The following is a 20905-nucleotide window of genomic DNA, read 5'->3' on the forward strand; positions in this document are numbered from 1 at the left end:
AACAGGAGTTCTTGGTAGAGAAGGTTCTCGATTCCAAATTGTCCCGGGGTCGGCTGTATTTTCTAGTTCACTGGAAAGGCTATGGTCCGGAGGAAAGGTCTTGGGTCTTGGATAAAGATCTTCATGCCCCGAGGCTCAAGAGGGCATTTTTTCGGGAATTTCCTCAGAAACCTGGCTTTAGAGGTTCCTTGACCCCTCCTCAAGGGGGGGGTACTGTTAGGCGCCGGGGTCCGCTTGTCTGCGCGGCCCGGCGCCTAGCAACTAGAGACGCCGTGCGCGTACAGCCGCCGGCTCCCTAGCAACGCTAGACGCCGGGCGCGCTGAGCCGCACGGACCCTAGCAACGGGGACGCCACTGGCGGACCGCGTTCCCCGTTGCTAGGCTTTAGGAAATGAAGATATTCACCTGCTCTCTGGCCGTGCAGCAAGGCAGCTGCACGGCATTTATTCTAATCAGCCTTTAGCAGCTGATTGGAGGACTCCTTGTTAAATACACTCCCAGGGCTTCTCACAGACGCTGGTAATAGCTTCCTGCATGCTGCCTTTGTTTGCTGAGAGTCTGTTTCCAGTCCTGCTGTATCCGGTCATTCCAGTCCTCAGAAGTCCGGTATTCGGGAGTTGTCATCTCATCCCAAGAGGTCGTTTGGTTCCCTGGAGTCCTGACTGATCACCGTTTTATATCCAGTGGTGTTCGTGAGTTGCGGCTCTGCCGTGTGTTGCGGCTCAGCCGCTTTACCTTTTATATTTTGTGTTTGGAGCATTTGCGGAGGGTTCCGCTTCCACAAGTCCTCTCTGGTACTCGGCGGTGCCGGGTAGGAGAATTGGACAAGTGGATATTTTGGTTGTCCTTTTCCCTGGCGGTTTCTCCGCACATATTATAGTTTTGAGTTTGCTTAGCCCCTGGCCTGGTTGTTTAGTTAGAGGGCCTCTTGTTATCACCCTGTCTCGGGTTTCCCTTTGTCTCTCATTAAGACCGGGGGGCATCGAAGTTGGGCAGACATAATCCGCCCTTCAAACGCGGCTGCCAAGGGCTCAAGAAACCATAGTCTCGCAGGGGATTTCTGACAACACGGGTGAGACAACAGAGTTAGGGCGCCAGGGGCTATTTTCCTGTCCTGCTCCCTTCCCCAGCATTCCGTTCCAGTGCTCCGGTCCTTGCCATAAGATCTCCTCGGACCAGAGTGCTGGAATCATAACATTGTGGTGCCTGTGGCTACAAGTGACCTGGAGGATTCCAGATCCCTGGACGTAGTCAGGGCCTTAAAGATTTATGTAGCCAGGACGGCTAGAATTAGGAAAACAGAGGCTCTGTTTGTCCTGTATGCTGCTAATAAGATTGGCGCACCTGCTTCGAAGCAGACTATTGCTCGCTGGATCTGTAATACGATTCAGCAGGCTCATTCTACGGCTGGATTGCCGGTACCAAATTCGGTTAAGGCCCATTCCACTAGGAAGGTGGGTTCTTCTTGGGCGGCTGCCTGAGGCGTCTCGGCATTACAGCTTTGCCGAGCGGCGACTTGGTCGGGGTCAAACACTTTTGCTAAATTCTACAAGTTTGATACCCTGGCTGATGAGGACCTAGCGTTTGCTCAGTCGGTGCTGCAGAGTCATACGCACTCTCCCACCCGATTGGATGCTTTGGTATAAATCCCATGGTCCTTACGGAGTCCCCAGCATCCTCTAGGACGTAAGAGAAAATAAGATTTTAAACCTACTGGTAAATCTATTTCTCCTAGTACGTAGAGGATGCTTGGCGCCCGTCCCAGTGCGGAAACTCTGCAAGACTTGTATATAGTTGTTGCTTACAAAAGTGTTATGTTACAGTTGGAATCGGTCTTGGACCGTTACTGTTATTGTCCATACGGTTAGCTGGTTATGTATGTTCCAGGTTACATGGTATGATTGGTGTGGGCTGGTATGAATCTTGCCCTTAGATTTCTAAATCCTGCCTTGTGTTGTCCATCTCCTCTGGGCACAGTTCTCTAACTGAGGTCTGGAGGAGGGGCATAGAGGGAGGAGCCAGTGCACACCCATAGTAAAAGTTATTTTTAGGTGCCCTATCTCCTGCAGAGCCCGTCTATACCCCCATGGTCTTTACGGAGTCCCCAGCATCCTCTACGGACTAGGAGAAATAGATTTACCGGTAGGTTTAAAATCTTATTTTCTTGCAAGTGAGATTTAAATAAATATGAAACTGTTTAACGCTGTTTCTTCTTCAGATCTACTCCTGATTCATACTAGAGCACAATTACTGATCTAATTGTTCCAAGGGCTCATAAAAGATTAGAAGGAGCCTAATCACACAAGTGTCAGTCAAATCTGTGTGGACCTCAGCTGCCTTTGAAGCGCTGTACTAGTATTTAGTTTTCATTAAAAAACCAATATTAGGTATTTCACAGTTCTTTGAGGCGAGATCACATGTGGCAGCGAGTGTATACTGCCCACAGACTTAGCAACGGGCAGCACCCCAGAAAACGGGGTAGGGGGGGGGTGTCAGTCCTGGTTTCTTTTTCGTGCTAAATCCAGGGGCTGTTTACTTGGACGCATCTGTACGTGTCCTGACTGTATGAAAACATCAGCCAACTTGTGTAGCCTGAGGCTTTATCGAATGACCAATATTCAAGCAGAACGATCCGATTCTGAGTCTTCAGACGTAGTAGCTGATCAGAGATGCCGACAGGCGTCTTGTGTAAAACAGATGCCTCCTGTCGGCTTCTCTGATCAGCTACCTAATATTGGTTGAAGCAATTAGCATCAAAGACCCACTGGCTATGCTACTGCCCCCTCTCGGAGTCTGACCCTATGGGGTTACTGCCAAACCATAAAAATGCAGACTTGCAATGTATATTTTTTAGTAAATTTGCATACACCAGGGAACACCCCTATTCCTGTCGCAATTTCGTGGGTCGTGGTTCGTGAATGTCATCAACAGTAAAAATGCAAAATTCTAATTTCTGCTTACTGCTTCGTTTAGATAAATTAAATAATTAATTACAGCCTTTTGTATTTACTACAATACTGCTCATGCAAATCTTATTTATGTTTTAAATACATTGAGAGAACCTTGGTGCAGTCATTATTTTACATGTCACATTTGTCACTTGTCAAGTTTTAATGACACTGGTTTATGCTCCAATGTAAATGTGCTTCCTCCTATAAAATGTGGCTGAATGGCATGTCCAAACTGCGGCCCTCCAGTTGTTGAGAAACTACACATCCCAGCATGCCCTGACACAGCTTTAGCATTCTCTAACAGCAAAACTGTGTCAGGGCGTACTTGGATATGTAGTTTCACAACAGCTGGAGGGCCGCAGTTTGGACATGCCTGCCTTAGAGGATACTGTATGTACAAAAACTACAAATCAAGATATATTTCAATCAAGGCTCGCCGTCCACCTGCTGTAAACAAGGGCTGATTAAGTGTGGGGAAATATAAGCACCAAGGTTTTAGGCTGTATAGGCTCTGTGGTTATGGGTGTGTTATAGGAGTGCAGAAGGGGTGGGGAATGTGCTACTAACATTTGTGACACGAGAAGTTCTCTCATTTTCCATCTTGGATTTTCCTACTGCTTACATTGGACCATACTTGCCTACCTGACCCTCTCCATGAGGGAGAAAATGCTCTGTTCCTGGACTTTCCTGGTAATGTATGATTGCCATCACCTGTGGTGAAACTCCTTTCTTATCAATTAACTAGCTCACCACAGGTGATGGCAATCATACATTACCAGGAAAGTCCAGGAACAGAGCATTTTCTCCCTCATGGAGAGGGTCAGGTAGGCAAGTATGCATTGGACGCAAGTGTTGTTTACTGGGCATTACTCCCTTTAGCCAGAGCAAGCATTGCATAACATTAGGGGTGGGCATTGTGCTTTCTTCAAGGATAGGGCCAGTTCTGTGCCAAGTAAGGGGACTGGTGTCTTTGTCAACCTTGACAGGGTCAGAGAGACATATGGCGGGACCCTTTGCTGGAGAGGGGGTGTGGCTTGGCTAGCAGTGAGGCATTACCACGCCCACTCAGAGAAAAGAAGATGAAGACTGTGCATGTAGCAGGGCATAACAATGGGAGGGGACACTTCTCCAACTTTATGTCTGGCTGGGGCGCCCTCTGGACCTCCCAGACTAGCCAATGTCTGGGTAATCATTAAAAAGACTAGCTGGTCCACCCAGTTACCCCAATGTTATGACAACATTTCCTCCCTGGTATATGCGCCCACAGTGTTGGACTGTGGTATGAAGGGCCCACCGGGGAAATGCAGTGATAGGGGCCCATACTTAGGGGCGTGGTAAGTCTACAAAGGGGGTGTGGCCAGCCTCCACAGGCTTGAAATGCACAATAGTCTTGTGCAGTGTAATGCAACATATCTACCATGCAGGGGCGTCGGAATGGGGGGGGCAAGGGGGCAGCTCGCTCCCCCCAAACATGAGAGAGGTGCCGATACTGGGGCAGAGGAGCGGCGGTCAGCTAGGTGAAATCATACTTACCTACATTTTGGCTGCTCTCTGCGGGAGAGAGCAGCCAGGTCAGCTCAGAGGGCGGGCAGGGGAGGCTGTGACGTCGTGGAGGGGGTGGGCCGGAGGCGGGACGGGGCGGAGAAAGGGCGGAGCAAGGGCGGGGTCATGATGATGCCTCTTTTAAGCCACGCCCCCACTCGATCACCGGCATTACGCTGCAGGGGGCGTGGCTATGATGACGCAATTCAGCAAGAATTGCGTCATCAACTGCCTGGACCGCCCACTTTACACACTAAGTGGGCGGACGGGCAGGGGGGACCCCACGAATCGGGAGACTTGCCTGCTCTTCCGGGGGGCCGGGAGGGTCACCCGATTTTCGGGAGCCTCCCGGCCATTCCGGGAGAGTAGGCAAGTATGGGTGAAATACAGCTGACGCGCCTGTGTACTAGCAGACTACACTACAGCCCTGCTTCTTCCTGCTCCTCCTCCGCTACATGCGGCACATCACACACAGGCCGCGCTGCTCCCTGCTGTCAGGCTGTGAGCTGTGCTCTGTGTGCTGCTGTGACACGGAGCCGCGGCCGGAGAGCAGTGACTGAGCTGCGGGTCCTTCTCTTTCTGTAACACAGCGCCGGCATCGGGGTGATGCCGGCGCTGCGTTACAGAAGGAAGAGGACCCGCAGCTCAGTCACCCGCAGCTCAGTCACTGCCACGGCCCGTGCAGCAGACCACAGTGAAGCTGGAAGTGGTTCACTTGAATCCGATGGCCCAGCAGCACAGGATGCTCCCCCTCCCGGTCTGACTGACTTGAGAGACCCGGGCCAGGCATTTATGTTCCGCCAGGATGGAGGCAGCTCACACAGGTGCGTCAGCGGTATTTCACCTAGCTGTCCGTCGCTCCTCTGCCCCAGTATCGTGTGGGTGTCAGATAAAGTGGAACTGATTTGCCCACCGGATCCTGGGCAGCACAGTACTGGCAACTTAGCACAACGTATTATTTAGTGGTAATGTGCACCTACAGTTCCATCACACGTGGTTCCGTGGAGAAAGATACTGGCAATCGCAGTTGCAGAAATTTTCACTGCCTGAGGAGGAATTGAGTGGGGGGAGGGTGCTCAGGACCGCTGCCCACTCATTAAAACATGCAAGAATAGCAAATGAAGAGGCGGCACATGCCAAGGAGGGGGGTATTACACTTCCTATATGGCTGGCTCAGGCCCCTGCAGGGCTCCCCAGACAAGCTCAATCCCAAATAATTAGCAACAACCCTAACCCACCCTCTTGGCGCCCCTGAGGATGCTTCTTTGTAAGGACGGAGTAGGCCTTATTATATGAAACATGAGATGAAGGTGTACATTTAGGGGTGTTCCTAGCTTTGTGGATGGGCACACAAAGATTTTCAGATAAAATTGATGCCATCCAGTTTGGCTTTGTAAGTGAACTTTGCCCACTGTAAATAAGACCTACAGGGAATGTGCCGGCTGATGCTCATGATTAATCCATGTTTAATACATAAATGAAGATTACTGTTTCATGGAAGTGGGCTTAATGCACAGTACCCTCTGCAGACGGGATGTAGTTCATATCCCGGCGGTCGGAATCCATACGGTCAGAATGTCGACGCCCGGATCCTGACTGCTGACAATGCCAACAGCCAGAATGCCGGCTAACAGGGGCTATTCCCACTCGTGGGTGTCTATGACATCCATAGAGTGGGAATAGAACTGTGGCAAGCGCAGCAAACCACCGAGCCCACAGCGTGGCGAGTGCAGTGAGCCTGCAATGGCCTTTGTTGCGCTCGCCCCCCCTGCCGGCATTCTGGCGGCCGGGATCCCGGTGTCAGCATTCTCACTGCCGGGATCCCATACCCAACACCTGTAGACCCTGGCACACCTAAACAACACCCTCCTAGCTTGCAGTGGGAGGACCATACCAGCACACCAGGCTCATCTTAATGCATAGAGTAAGGTGCAGGCTTTATACCCAGGGCTCTGGTTAGGGCAGATCAGGCAAACTAGCTGTAACGTTATAGATAAGTTTAGGTCAGGATGACAAAACATCACCCCAATCCCCCCTGCAGCTTATCTCTAACCTTCCCCGGTGGTGCCTAAACCTAACCCCCCCTCTCTGCAGCCCAACCCTCCTCACCCCCCAGCCTATCCCTCCCCCCGGGGGTGCCTAACCCTTATCCCCCCATTTTAATCCCCCCATTCCCGCAGCCTAAACCTACCCTCCCCTCTCCCCACAGCCTAACCGTCACCGGGGGTACATAACTCTAACCCCCCCTTCCTGCAGCCTAATTCTAACCCTCCCTGGCCGCAGCCTATCACTAACCCTCGCAGCCTAAACCTCCCCTCCCCCTCCCCGCAGCCTAATCGTCACCGGGGGTACATAACTCTAACCCCCCCTTCCTGCAGCCTAAACCTAACCCTCCCTGGCCGCAGCCTATCACTAACCCTCGCAGCCTAAACCTACCCTACCCCTCCCCGCAGCCTAATCGTCCCCGGGGGTACATAACTCTAACCCCCCCTTCCTGCAGCCTAACCCTCCCTGGCCGCAGCCTGTCACTAACCCTCGCAGCCTAAACCTACCCTCCCCCTCCCCGCAGCCTAATCGTCACCGGGGGTACATAACTCTAACCCCCCCTTCCTGCAGCCTAATTCTAACCCTCCCTGGCCGCAGCCTATCACTAACCCTCGCAGCCTAAACCTAACCTCCAACCCCCCACCCCCACCTTCCATGGCTTACCTCTCCGGTGGCCCTGCACACAGACATCCAGGATCCCAGTGGTCGGTATTCCGGAGCCGGGATTGTGAGCTTATTTGGGATACCAAAGCCAGCATTCCGAGCAGTATTGGGATTCTGGTGTAGGTATTTCGACCACCAATATCCTCACTGGATCCCGTGCTTACCATGTTACTGGTCATGCTAATAATCATAATGATGCACTGACACATATGCCTATCATGTCACCCACTGACACAGTGTGCTGGGAAGCTAGGGGCGCCAAACTCAGATTATATCTTGCCCCCCCCCAACCTTAAAACGTTCTGACGTCCCTGCTACCATGTATAATACAAGTGCACAGTCTGGAACCTGATCCCTAGAGGAAGGAATGGGCACTCAGGCAGTGGGGCCTACCGGTGGTTTCCCTGGTACCCCTGTGGGCCAGTCCGACCCTGTGCACCCATCATCTTATGTTCTTACTCATGAAACCAATAAAAATGGGCAAAAATACAGTAGGAGTAAAAAAAATAGTCAGTAAAAACTGAAGTAACATTTGTTCTGTACATTATGTACTTAAGTAGCTATTTTTTTTAAATGCTAAATATGTATTTTTTTATTTTTTTTTAAACCCAGTAAGCAGCCAATACATGCAAAGTTTTGGGAGTAACTCACCTTAATAAATCAAAAACACATTTGCGCGTGCATTGTCCCCATTGTATTGTGCATTGTATTGTATTGTGCATTGTCGCCATTGCATTGTGTGATCTCTCAGCTAATGATATTATAGCCAGCGGTTGTTTTGCAGCGGGAACAATTACAGCTTCAGCATGTAAGGCCATTTATTACACAGGGATGCGTTTGGGATCCCGGAGGCCGGAATGCTGACATCGGATTCCCGACACCACTCAGTTTTTTTTTTTTTTTTTTCAGTGATATGATGGGGTCTATTTACTAAAGCCTTGGATGGAGATAAAGTGGACGGAGATAAAGTACCAGCCAATCGGCTCCTAACTGTCATGTGACAGGCTGTGTTTGACAAATGACAGTTAGGAGCTGATTGGCTGGTACTTTATCTCCATCCAAGGCTTAGTAAATAGACCCCATGGCTTTACCATACGTCTTGGCTGTCTGAAAAATTCTCTATTATTTAAATAACACTTTTTTGCTGTATTTAGCTTTTTAGCTATGTTTTACTGTATTAATGTTTCTTATAATTAGTGGAGCTGAAAGCCGGCTTAGGCATTTGCAGAAGCCTCCAAGACTGAAATACAGTATATTGCTGCACGAAATAACGGAACATTTTCTATAATCCATGAACTGAAACCTTTGTCTTGTTTTCCTGCAGGTAGACTCTCATAATTAGAAGCATCAGCTGTGTGTCTCGTGGATGGGTCACTCGTGAACACTGCAAAGGAAAGGTAAGTGTCCAAAATTTCTCCATTTCTATCAGTTATTAAAAGTTCACGTTATACAGTGTTCAAATGTAGCATTTCATTAATATAGACATATTCCCAATGAAACATTTGCACCATTAGGCACCATACTCATGGGCACGTAACGTGCGTCATTCCAACATATGCCTGCTTCGGCGCTGGTAGCCCACAAGTGATATGAGGAAAGGGATCTGTATGCACACCTTCTGATATGTCTTTAAATTGGCTTTATGTTACTTGCAGTGTTCAGACGCTGCAGGCAGCCGCCATCTGGTACAGAGTCTGTAACTTGAAAATTTCAGGCCCCGCTACAAAGATGGGCATGGCCATGGTGTGTGGGCGTGACCATTAACTTTATAATTAACCCACCCTCAGATGCTAGCCACCAATGCTGTGATAGAAGGTGTGGCCACAACATATGGGCATTTAGACACCACCATTGGACAAACCATAAGGGTGATTCAGATGCTTAAAAAATAGCTGCTCCTTTCATAAGGTAATGCAGCAGGAGGTGTCTGGTATAAGCAGGGCCGAAACTAGGTGTGTGCCAGTGGTGCCTGGCACACAGCGCAGAAGCACTGTGGGTGCAGGACCACCGGCAACACCCACCTGGCCGTGCCGCCACACTGTGGGGTCCACCCGCCTGCCGTAACCGTTCAGCTGCAGTGCATTGCCTGGCTTCCTCTTCTCACACAATTAGCTGGGCAGCACTGCAGCTCCCCCTCCTCGCCTCCCGGCTCCCCTTCCGCTCCTCCCCCACCCCATGTTCTGGGAGAGATGACGTCTCTCCCAGCCCACCCACAGTGCCCTGCACTGCGAAGGAAGACAGGAGAGGTCTGTTGGCACAGGTAAGTATAATACTCTCTCGTTTAAAAAGGGAGACTCTACCAAACTGTAATGAAGACAACTCTGCCTGCTGTAATGGGTAAAAAGGGGGACTCTGCTGCCTAATGTGTAAAAAGGGGACTCTGCCTACATAATGTGTAAAAAGGGGGACTCTGCCTGCCTAATGTGTAAAAAGGGGACTCTGTTGCCGTAATGTGTAAACAGGGCACCCCGCCTGCCTAATGTGTAAAAAGGGGGACTCTGCTGCCATAATGTGTAAAAGGGGGACTCTGCTTGCCACAATGTGTAAAAGGAGGACATAGCCTGCCTAATGTGTAAGAAGGGGCACTCTGCCTGCCTAATGTGTAAAAAGGGGGACTCTGCTGCCATAATGTGTAAAAAGGGCGACTCTGCTGCCATAATGTGTAAAAAGGGGACTCTGCCTGCCTAATGTGTAAAGAGGGGGATTCTTCTGCCCTAATGTGTAAAAGGGAGACTCTGCCTGCCGTAATGTGTAAAAGGGGGTTTCTGCCTGCCTAATGTTTAAAAAGGTTGACTCTGCTGCCGTAATGTGTAAGAGGGAACTCTACCTGCCATACTGTGTAAAAGGGGATTCTACCTGCCATAATGTGTAAAAGGGGACTCTACCTGCCGTACTGTGTAAAAGTGGGCTATACCTGCCGTACTGTCTAAAAGGGTACTCTACCTGGCGTAATGTGTAGAAGGGGCTCTACTGTGTGGCGGAATTTGAATAATGGAGACTACTGTACAGCGTAATATGAATTGGTATTATTTTTTGGGCATGCCCCTTCTCCATGAAGCAATGCTCCTATATTTTTTTGTTGCGCGCCCTATTTTGTATGTTGGGGGGGGGGAGCGCGGATGCTGTTTCTTGCACACAGCGCTAAATTGTCTAGCTCTGGCACTGGGTATAAGTAGACACCTTCTCCTGCATGTATGTGTAATCCTCTGCTCGCAGCATTGGACCACCTGCGACATCCCGGCTTCGGCTCTCCTACAAAACGGAGACCACCGCCGCCCCCAAATGCTCCAGACTGTCAATCTACTGACATCTGCTGCTGGGTCCAATGTATTGAGCATCGGTACATTGCCTGATTTTTTTATTTATTTGTTTGCGCCAGGTCCCGAATCAGGCCCCACGTGGCATGTGGCTGTGCCGCTGTGGCAGAACCAGGCAGGACCAGTTATCCCACCTCTAGGTGCCCCTGTCTGTTACACGTGAGGACATATTACAAGGCTTTGTCCTTTAGATTGTTACCATTTTTCTTCTTTTTTGTGTATATCCCTCATAACACACATCTCTCTTTCCATAAGAAATCACTAACAATTAAGTTACTTTGTTTGGATAACCAGGGGAAACTTGATTTTAAAGCTGTTACAGTGAATTGTTTTTGTTTTTGAAGCCATAAAACTTGCAAGTGATATTGTTACCACAGAAAATACCACTCATCTATCTGGAAAATAGACAATAATGTATCTTTTTATTTTCTCTGAAAATATTTTTCTCTAACGTCCTAGTGGATGCTGGGGACTCCGTAAGGACCATGGGGAATAGCGGCTCCGCAGGAGACTGGGCACAGCTAAGAAAGAATTAGGACTACCTGGTGTGCACTGGCTCCTCCCACTATGACCCTCCTCCAGACTTCAGTTAGAATCCTGTGCCCGGCCGAGCTGGATGCACACTAGGGGCTCTCCTGAGCTCCTAGAAAGAAAGTATATGTTAGGTTTTTTATTTTACAGTGAGATCTGCTGGCAACAGACTCACTGCAGCGAGGGACTAAGGGGAGAAGAAGCGAACCTACCTAACTGGTGGTAGCTTGGGCTTCTTAGGCTACTGGACACCATTAGCTCCAGAGGGATCGACCGCATGGAACCGGCCATTGGTGTTCGTTCCCAGAGCCGCGCCGCCGGCCCCCTTACAGAGCCAGAAGCAAGAAGAATCCGGAGAATCGGCGGCAGAAGACATCAGTCTTCACCAAGGTAGCGCACAGCACTGCAGCTGTGCGCCATTGCTCATCATACACACTTCAAACTTCGGTCACTGAGGGTGCAGGGCGCTGGGGGGGGGCGCCCTGAGAAGCAATAAATACACCTTGGCTGGCAAATATATCACAATATATAGCCCCAGAGGCTATATATGTGATAAATACCCCTGCCAGAATCCATAAAAGAGCGGGAGAAAAGTCCGCGAAAAAGGGGCGGAGCTATCTCCCTCTGCACACTGGCGCCATTTTTCCCCCACAGTTCCGCTGGAAGGAAGCTCCCTGACTCTCCCCTGCAGTCTACACTACAGAAAAGGGTAAAAAAGAGAGGGGGGGCACTAAATTTAGGCGCAAAATACATATATAGCAGCTATAGGGGATATAATTTAGTTAATCCCTGTATTATATAGCGCTCTGGTGTGTGCTGGCATACTCTCTCTCTGTCTCCCCAAAGGGCTTTGTGGGGTCCTGTCTTCTGTCAGAGCATTCCCTGTGTGTGTGCGGTGTGTCGGTACGGCTGTGTCGACATGTTTGATGAGGAGACTTATGTGGAGGAGGAGCAGGTGCCTATAAATGTGTTGTCACCCCCTGCGGGGCAGACACCGGAGTGGATGGACTTGTGGAAGGAATTACGCGAAAGTGTCGACTCCTTACATAAAAAATTTGACGACATGCCAAATGTGGGGCAGCCGGCTTCTCAGCCCGTGCCTGCCCAGACGTCTCAAAAGTCATCAGGCCGCTACCTCAGGTGACAGACACAGATGTCGACACGGATACTGATACCAGTGTCGACGACGAAGAGACTAATGTAATGTCCAATAGGGCCACTCGTTATATGATTGAGGCAATAAAAAATGTTTTACACATTTCTGAGGTGACCCCAGGTACCACAAAAAAGGGTATTATGTTTGGGGAGAAAAAACTACCAGTAGTTTTTCCCCCTTCTGAAGAATTAAATGACGTGTGTGAACTAGCGTGGGCTTCCCCTGATAAAAAATTTGTAATTTCAAAAAAATTACTAATGGCGTACCCTTTCCCGCCAGAGGATAGGTCACGTTGGGAAACACCCCCTAAGGTGGATAAAGCACTTACGCGCTTATCAAAAAAGGTGGCACTGCCGTCCCAAGATACGGCCGCCCTAAAGGAACCTGCTGACAGAAAGCAGGAGGCTCTCCAAAAAGCTATATATACACACACTGGTATTATACTGAAACCAGCTATTGCCTCAGCATGGATGTGCAGTGCGGCAGCTGCATGGTCAGACTCCCTGTCAGAGAACATTGACACCCTAGACAGGGACACTATATTGCTAAACGTAGAGCATATTAAAGACGCTGTCTTTTACATAAGAGATGCACGGAGGGATATTTGCCGGCTGGCATCAAAAATAAGTGCACTGTCCATTTGTGCCAGGAGAGGGTTATGGACCCGGCAGTGGACAGGGGATGCAGATTCCAAAAGGCACATGGAAGTTTTGCCTTATAAGGGTGAGGAGTTGTTCGGGGATGGTCTTTCAGACTTAGTTTCCACAGCAACAGCTGGGAAGTCGGCATTTTTGCCACATGTCCCCTCACAACCAAAGAGAGCACCGTATTATCAGATGCAGTCCTTTCGCCCCCAAAAGAGCAGACGGGGTAGAGGTGCGTCCTTTCTGCCCAGAGGCAGAGGTAGGGGAAAAAAAGCTGCAGCATACAGCCACTTCCCAGGAACAAAAGACCTCCCCAGCTTCTTCTGCTAAGTCCGCCGCATGACGCTGGGGCTCAGCAGGCGGAGCCAGGTACGGTGGGGGGCCGTCTCAAAAACTTCAGCAATCAGTGGGCTCGCTCACAGGTAGATCCCTGGATCCTTCAAGTGGTATCTCAGGGGTACAGGCTGGAATTCGAGACATCCCCCCCCCCCCCCGCCGTTTCCTCAAATCTGTCTTACCAACGACTCCTTCAGAAAGGGAGGCTCTGTTAGAGGCAATTCACAAGCTGTATTCCCAGCAGGTGATAGTCAAGGTGCCCCTACTTCAACAAGGACGGGGTTACTATTCCACAATGTTTGTGGTACCGAAACCGGACGGTTCGGTGAGACCCATTTTAAATTTGAAATCCTTGAACACATATTTTAAAAAAATTCAAGTTCAAGATGGAATCGCTCAGGGCGGTTATTGCAAGCCTGGAAGAGGGAGATTACATGGTATCTCTGGACATCAAGGATGCTTACCTGCATGTCCCCATTTACCATCCTCACCAGGAGTACCTCAGATTTGGGGTACAGGATTGTCATTACCAATTCCAGACGTTGCCGTTCGGCCTGTCCACGGCACCGAAGATATTTACCATGGTAATGGCCGAAATGATGATTCTGGACACGGTCCAGAAAAAAGTGTTTCTCCCAGAGGAGAAAGCCGAGGAGCTGTCGTCTCTAGTGAGAGGCCTCCTGAAACCAAAACAGGTGTCAGTGCATCATTGCACGCGAGTCCTGGGAAAGATGGTAGCTTCCTACGAAGCGATTCCATTCGGCAGGTTCCATGCCAGAACCTTTCAGTGGGACCTGTTGGACCAATGGTCCGGATCGCATCTTCAAATGCATCGGTTGATAACCCTGTCTCCAAGGACCAGGGTGTCTCTGCTGTGGTGGCTGCAGAGTGCTCATCTCAGAGAGGGCCGCAGATTCGGCATACAGGACTGGGTCCTGGTGACCACGGATGCCAGCCTTCGGGGCTGGGGGGCAGTCACTCAGGGAAGAAACTTCCAAGGACTTTGGTCGAGTCAGGAGACTTCCCTACACATAAATGTTCTGGAACTGAGGGCCATTTACAATGCCCTAAGTCAAGCAAAGCCCCTGCTTCAAAACCGTTCGGTTCTGATCCAGTCAGACAACATCACGGCGGTCGCCCATGTAAATCGTCAGGGCGGCACAAGAAGCAGGGCGGCGATGGCAGAAGCCACAAGGATTCTCCGTTGGGCGGAAAATCACGTGTTAGCACTGTCAGCAGTGTTCATTCCGGGAGTAGACAACTGGGAAGCAGACTTCCTCAGCAGGCACGACCTCCACCCGGGAGAGTGGGGACTTCATCCAGAAGTCTTCCAACTGATTGTAAACCATTGGGAAAGGCCACAGGTGGACATGATGGCGTCCCGCTTAAACAAAAAGCTGGAAAAATATTGCGCCAGGTCAAGAGACCCTCAGGCGATATCTGTGGACGCTCTAGTGACACCGTGGGTGTACCGGTCGGTTTATGTGTTCCCTCCTCTTCCTCTCATACCCAAGGTACTGAGGATAATAAGGAGAAGAGGCGTAAGAACTATACTCATTGTTCCGGATTGGCCAAGAAGAGCTTGGTACCCGGAACTTCAAGAAATGATCTCAGAGGACCCATGGCCTCTGCCGCTCAGACAGGACCTGCTGCTGCAGGGGCCCTGTCTGTTCCAAGACTTACCGCGGCTGCGTTTGACGGCATGGAGGTTGAACGCCGGATCCTAAAAGAAAATAAGAATTTACTTACCGATAATTCTATTTCTCGGAGTCCGTAGTGGATGCTGGGGTTCCTGAAAGGACCATGGGGAATAGCGGCTCCGCAGGAGACAGGGCACAAAAAGTAAAGCTTTAGGATCAGGTGGTGTGCACTGGCTCCTCCCCCTATGACCCTCCTCCAAGTCTCAGTTAGGATACTGTGCCCGGACGAGCGTACACAATAAGGAAGGATTTTGAATCCCGGGTAAGACTCATACCAGCCACACCAATCACACTGTACAACCTGTGATCTGAACCCAGTTAACAGTATGATAACAGCGGAGCCTCTGAAAAGATGGCTCACAACAATAATAACCCGATTTTTGTAACTATGTACAAGTAATGCAGATAATCCGCACTTGGGATGGGCGCCCAGCATCCACTACGGACTCCGAGAAATAGAATTATCGGTAAGTAAATTCTTATTTTCTCTATCGTCCTAGTGGATGCTGGGGTTCCTGAAAGGACCATGGGGATTATACCAAAGCTCCCAAACGGGCGGGAGAGTGCGGATGACTCTGCAGCACCGAATGAGAGAACTCCAGGTCCTCCTTAGCCAGGGTATCAAATAAAAATAGGATTTTACAAACGTGTTTGCCCCTGACTAAATAGCCGCTCGGCAAAGTTGTAAAGCCGAGACCCCTCGGGCAGCCGCCCAAGATGAGCCCACCTTCCTTGTGGAATGGGCATTTACATATTTTGGCTGTGGCAGGCCTGCCACAGAATGTGCAAGCTGAATTGTATTACACATCCAACTAGCAATAGTCTGCTTAGAAGCAAGAGCACCCAGTTTGTTGGGTGCATACAGGATAACAGCAAGTCAGTTTTCCTGACTCCAGCCGTCCTGGAACCTATACTTTCAGGGCCCTGACAACATCCAGCAACTTGGAGTCCTCCAAGTCCCTAGTAGGCGCAAGGCGCCACAATAAGCTGGTTCAGGTGAAACACTGACACCACCTTAGGGAGAGAACTGGGGACGAGTCCGCAGCTCTGCCCTGTCCGAATGGACAAACAGATATGGGCTTTTTTGAGAAAAACCCCACCAATTTGACACTCGCCTGGCCCAGGCCAGGGCCAAGAGCATGGTCACTTTTCATGTGAGATGCTTCAAATCCACGGATTTGACTGGTTTTAAACCAATGTGATTTGAGGAATCCCAGAACTACGTTGAGATCCCACAGTGCCACTGGAGGCACAAAAGGGGGTTGTATATGCAATACTCCCTTGACAAACTTCTGGACTTCAGGAACTGAAGCCAATTCTTTCTGGAAGAAAATCGACAGGGCCGAAATTTGAACCTTAATGGGCCCCAATTTGAGGCCCATAGACACTCCTGTTTGCAGGAAATGCAGGAATCGACCGAGTTGAAATTTCTTCGTGGGGCCTTCCTGGCCTCACACCACGCAACATATTTTCGCCACATGTGGTGATAATGTTGTGCGGTCACCTCCTTCCTGGCTTTGACCAGGGTAGGAATGACCTCTTCCGGAATGCCTTTTTCCCTTAGGATCCGGCGTTCCACCGCCATGCCGTCAAACGCAGCTGCGGTAAGTCTTGGAACAGACATGGTACTTGCTGAAGCAAGTCCCTTCTTAGCGGCAGAGGCCATAAGTCCTCTGTGAGCATCTCTTGAAGTTCCGGGTACCAAGTCCTTCTTGGCCAATCCGGAGCCATGAGTATAGTTCTTACTCCTCTACGTCTTATAATTCTCAGTACCTTAGGTATGAGAAGCAGAGGAGGGAACACATACACCGACTGGTACACCCACGGTGTTACCAGAACGTCCACAGCTATTGCCTGAGGGTCTCTTGACCTGGCGCAATACCTGTCCCGTTTTTTTGTTCAGACGGGACGCCATCATGTCCACCTTTGGTATTTCCCAACGGTTCACCATCATGTGGAAAAACTTCCTGATGAAGTTTCCACTCTCCCGGGTGGAGGTCGTGCCTGCTGAGGAAGTCTGCTTCCCAGTTTCCACTCCCGGAATGAAACACTGCTGACAGTGCTATCACATGATTTTCCGCCCAGCGAAAAGTCCTTGCAGTTTTTGCCATTGCCCTCCTGCTTCTTGTGCCGCCCTGTCTGTTTACGTGGGCGACTGCCGTGATGTTTTTCCCACTGGATCAATACCGGCTGACCTTGAAGCAGAGGTCTTGCTAAGCTTAGAGCATTATAAATTTACCCTTAGCTCCAGTATATTTATGTGGAGAAAAGTCTCCAGACTTGATCACACTCCCTGGAAATTTTTTCCTTGTGTGACTGCTCCCCAGCCTCTCGGGCTGGCCTCCGTGGTCACCAGCATCCAATCCTGAATGCCGAATCTGCGGCCCTCTAGAAGATGAGCACTCTGTAACCACCACAGGAGAGACACCCTTGTCCTTGGATATAGGGTTATCCGCTGATGCATCTGAAGATGCGATCCGGACCATTTGTCCAGCAGATCCCACTGAAAAGTTCTTGCGTGAAATCTGCCGAATGGAATTGCTTCGTAGGAAGCCACCATTTTTACCAGGACCCTTGTGCAATGATGCACTGACACTTTTCCTGGTTTTAGGAGGTTCTTGACTAGCTCGGATAACTCCCTGGCTTTCTCATCCGGGAGAAACACCTTTTTCTGGACTGTGTCCAGAATCATCCCTAGGCACAGCAGGCGTGTCGTCAGGATCAGCTGCGATTTTGGAATATTTAGAATCCATCCGTGCTGTTGTAGCAGTATCCGAGATAGTGCTACTCCGACCTCCAACTGTTCCCTGGACTTTGCCCTTATCAGGAGATCGTCCAAGTAAGGGGTAATTAAGACGCCTTTTCTTCGAAGAAGAATCATCATTTCGGCCATTACCTTGGTAAAGACCCGGGGTGCCGTGGACAATCCAAACGGCAGCGTCTGAAACTGACAGTGACAGTTCTATACCACGAACCTGAGGTACCCTTAGTGAGAAGGGCAAATTTGGGACATGGAGGTAAGCATCCCTGATGTCCCCGGACACTATATAGTCCCCTTCTTCCTGTTCGTTATCACTGCTCTGAGTGACTCCATCTTGATTTGAACCTTTGTAAGTGTTCAAATTTTTTTAGATTTAGAATAGGTCTCACCTAGCCTTCTGGCTTCAGTACCACAATATAGTGTGGAATAATACCCCTTTCCTTGTTGTAGGAGGGGTAATTTGATTATCACCTGCTGGGAATACAGCTTGTGAATTTTTTCCCATACTGCCTCCTTGTCGGAGGGATACCTTGGTAAAGCAGACTTCAGGAGCCTGCGAGGGGGAAACGTTTCGACATTCCAATCTGTACCCCTGGGATACTACTTGTAGGATCCAGGGGTCCTGTACGGTCCCAGCGTCATGCTGAGAGCTTGGCAGAAGCGGTGGAAGGCTTCTGTTCCTGGGAATGGGCTGCCTGCTGCAGTCTTCTTCCCTTTCCTCTATCCCTGGGCAAATATGACTCTTATAGGGACGAAAGGACTGAGGCTGAAAAGACGGTGTCTTTTTCTGCAGAGATGTGACTTAGGGTAAAAACGGTGGATTTTCCAGCAGTTGCCGTGGCCACCAGGTCCGATGGACCGACCCCAAATAACTCCTCTTCCTTTATACGGCAATACACCTTTGTGCCGTTTGGAATCTGCATCACCTGACCACTGTCGTGTCCATAAACATCTTCTGGCAGATATGGACATCGCACTTACTCTTGATGCCAGAGTGCAAATATCCCTCTGTGCATCTCGCATATATAGAAATGCATCCTTTAAATGCTCTATAGTCAATAAAATACTGTCCCTGTCAAGGGTATCAATATTTTTAGTCAGGGAATCCGACCAAGCCACCCCAGCTCTGCACATCCAGGCTGAGGCGATCGCTGGTCGCAGTATAACACCAGTATGTGTGTATATACTTTTATATGATATTTTCCAGCCTCCTGTCAGCTGGCTCCTTGAGGACGGCCCTATCTATAGACGGTACCGCCACTTGTTTTGATAAGCGTGTGAGCGCCTTATCCACCCTAAGGGGTGTTTCCCAACGCGCCCTAACTTCTGGCGGGAAAGGGTATACCGCCAATAATTTTCTATCGGGGGGAACCCACGCATCATCACACACTTCATTTAATTTATCTGATTCAGGAAAAACTACAGGTAGTTTTTTCACATCCCACATAATACCCTCTTTTGTGGTACTTGTAGTATCAGAAATATGTAACACCTCCTTCATTGCCCTTAACGTGTGGCCCTAATAAGGAATACGTTTGTTTATTCACCGTCGACACTGGATTCAGTGTCCGTGTCTGTGTCTGTGTCTGTGTCGACCGACTAAGGTAAACGGGCGTTTTAAAACCCCTGACGGTGTTTTTGAGACGTCTGGACCGGTACTAATTGTTTGTCGGCCGTCTCATGTCGTCAACCGACCTTGCAGCGTGTTGACATTATCACGTAATTCCCTAAATAAGCCATCCATTCCGGTGTCGACTCCCTAGAGAGTGACATCACCATTACAGGCAATTGCTCCGCCTCCTCACCAACATCGTCCTCATACATGTCGACACACACGTACCGACACACAGCACACACACAGGGAATGCTCTGATAGAGGACAGGACCCACTAGCCCTTTGGAGAGACAGAGGGAGAGTTTGCCAGCACACACCAAAACGCTATAATTATATAGGGACAACCTTATATAAGTGTTTTCCCTTATAGCATCTTTTTATATATTTCTAACGCCAAATTAGTGCCCCCCCTCTCTGTTTTAACCCTGTTTCTGTAGTGCAGTGCAGGGGAGAGCCTGGGAGCCTTCCCTCCAGCCTTTCTGTGAGGGAAAATGGCGCTGTGTGCTGAGGAGATAGGCCCCGCCCCTTTTTCGGCGGGCTCGTCTCCCGCTCTTCAACGGATTCTGGCAGGGGTTAAATATCTCCATATAGCCCCCGGAGGCTATATGTGAGGTATTTTTTGCCAAAAAATAGGTTTACATTGCCTCCCAGGGCGCCCCCCTCCCAGCGCCCTGCACCCTCAGTGACTGCCGTGTGAAGTGTGCTGAGAGCAATGGCGCACAGCTGCAGTGCTGTGCGCTACCTTAAGAAGACTGAGGAGTCTTCTGCCGCCGATTCTGGACCTTCTTCTCTTTTCAGCATCTGCAAGGGGGCCGGCGGCGAGGCTCCGGTGACCATCCAGGCTGTACCTGTGATCGTCCCTCTGGAGCTAATGTCCAGTAGCCAAGAAGCCAATCCATCCTGCACGCAGGTGAGTTCACTTCTTCTCCCCTAAGTCCCTCGTTGCAGTGATCCTGTTGCCAGCAGGACTCACTGTAAAATAAAAAACCTAAGCTAAACTTTTCTAAGCAGCTCTTTAGGAGAGCCACCTAGATTGCACCCTTCTCGGCCGGGCACAAAAATCTAACTGAGGCTTGGAGGAGGGTCATAGGGGGAGGAGCCAGTGCACACCACCTGATCCTAAAGCTTTACTTTTTGTGCCCTGTCTCCTGCGGAGCCGCTATTCCCCATGGTCCTTTCAGGAACCCCAGCATCCACTAGGACGATAGAGAAAAGGGTATTCCGGAGGAAGTCATTCCTACGCTTATTAAAGCTAGGAAAGATGTAACCGTACAACATTATCACCGCATATGGCGAAAATATGTTGCGTGGTGTGAGGCCAGGAAGGCCCCAACGGAGGAATTCCAGTTAGGTCGATTTCTGCACTTCCTACAGTCAGGGGTGACTATGGGCCTAAAATTGGGTTCCATTAAGGTCCAGATTTCGGCTCTGTCGATTTTCTTCCAAAAAGAACTGGCTTCACTGCCTGAAGTTCAGACATTTGTCAAGGGAGTGCTGCATATTCAGCCTCCTTTTGTGACCCCAGTGGCACCGTGGGACCTCAACGTGGTGTTGGGTTTCCTAAAGTCACATTGGTTTGAGCCACTCAAAACCGTGGATTTAAAATATCTCACGTGGAAAGTGGTCATGCTTTTGGCCTTGGC

General features: G+C 49.8%; 1 protein-coding gene across 6 annotated transcripts in view; it reads left to right on the forward strand.

Annotated features, from left to right (window-relative positions):
* Positions 1–20905, forward strand: part of TENM4 (teneurin transmembrane protein 4) — a 1727786-nt gene that overhangs the window by 923818 nt on the left and 783063 nt on the right. For all 6 annotated transcript variants that reach the window (XM_063951320.1, XM_063951326.1, XM_063951322.1 and 3 more), the window contains exon 4: positions 8527–8599. The gene's annotated coding sequence lies outside the window, so the exon portion shown is untranslated. The remainder of the gene's footprint in view (positions 1–8526; positions 8600–20905) is intronic.

The sequence above is a fragment of the Pseudophryne corroboree genome, chromosome 2 (genome assembly GCF_028390025.1).
Source record: "Pseudophryne corroboree isolate aPseCor3 chromosome 2, aPseCor3.hap2, whole genome shotgun sequence".
NCBI classification, from domain to species: domain Eukaryota; kingdom Metazoa; phylum Chordata; class Amphibia; order Anura; family Myobatrachidae; genus Pseudophryne; species Pseudophryne corroboree.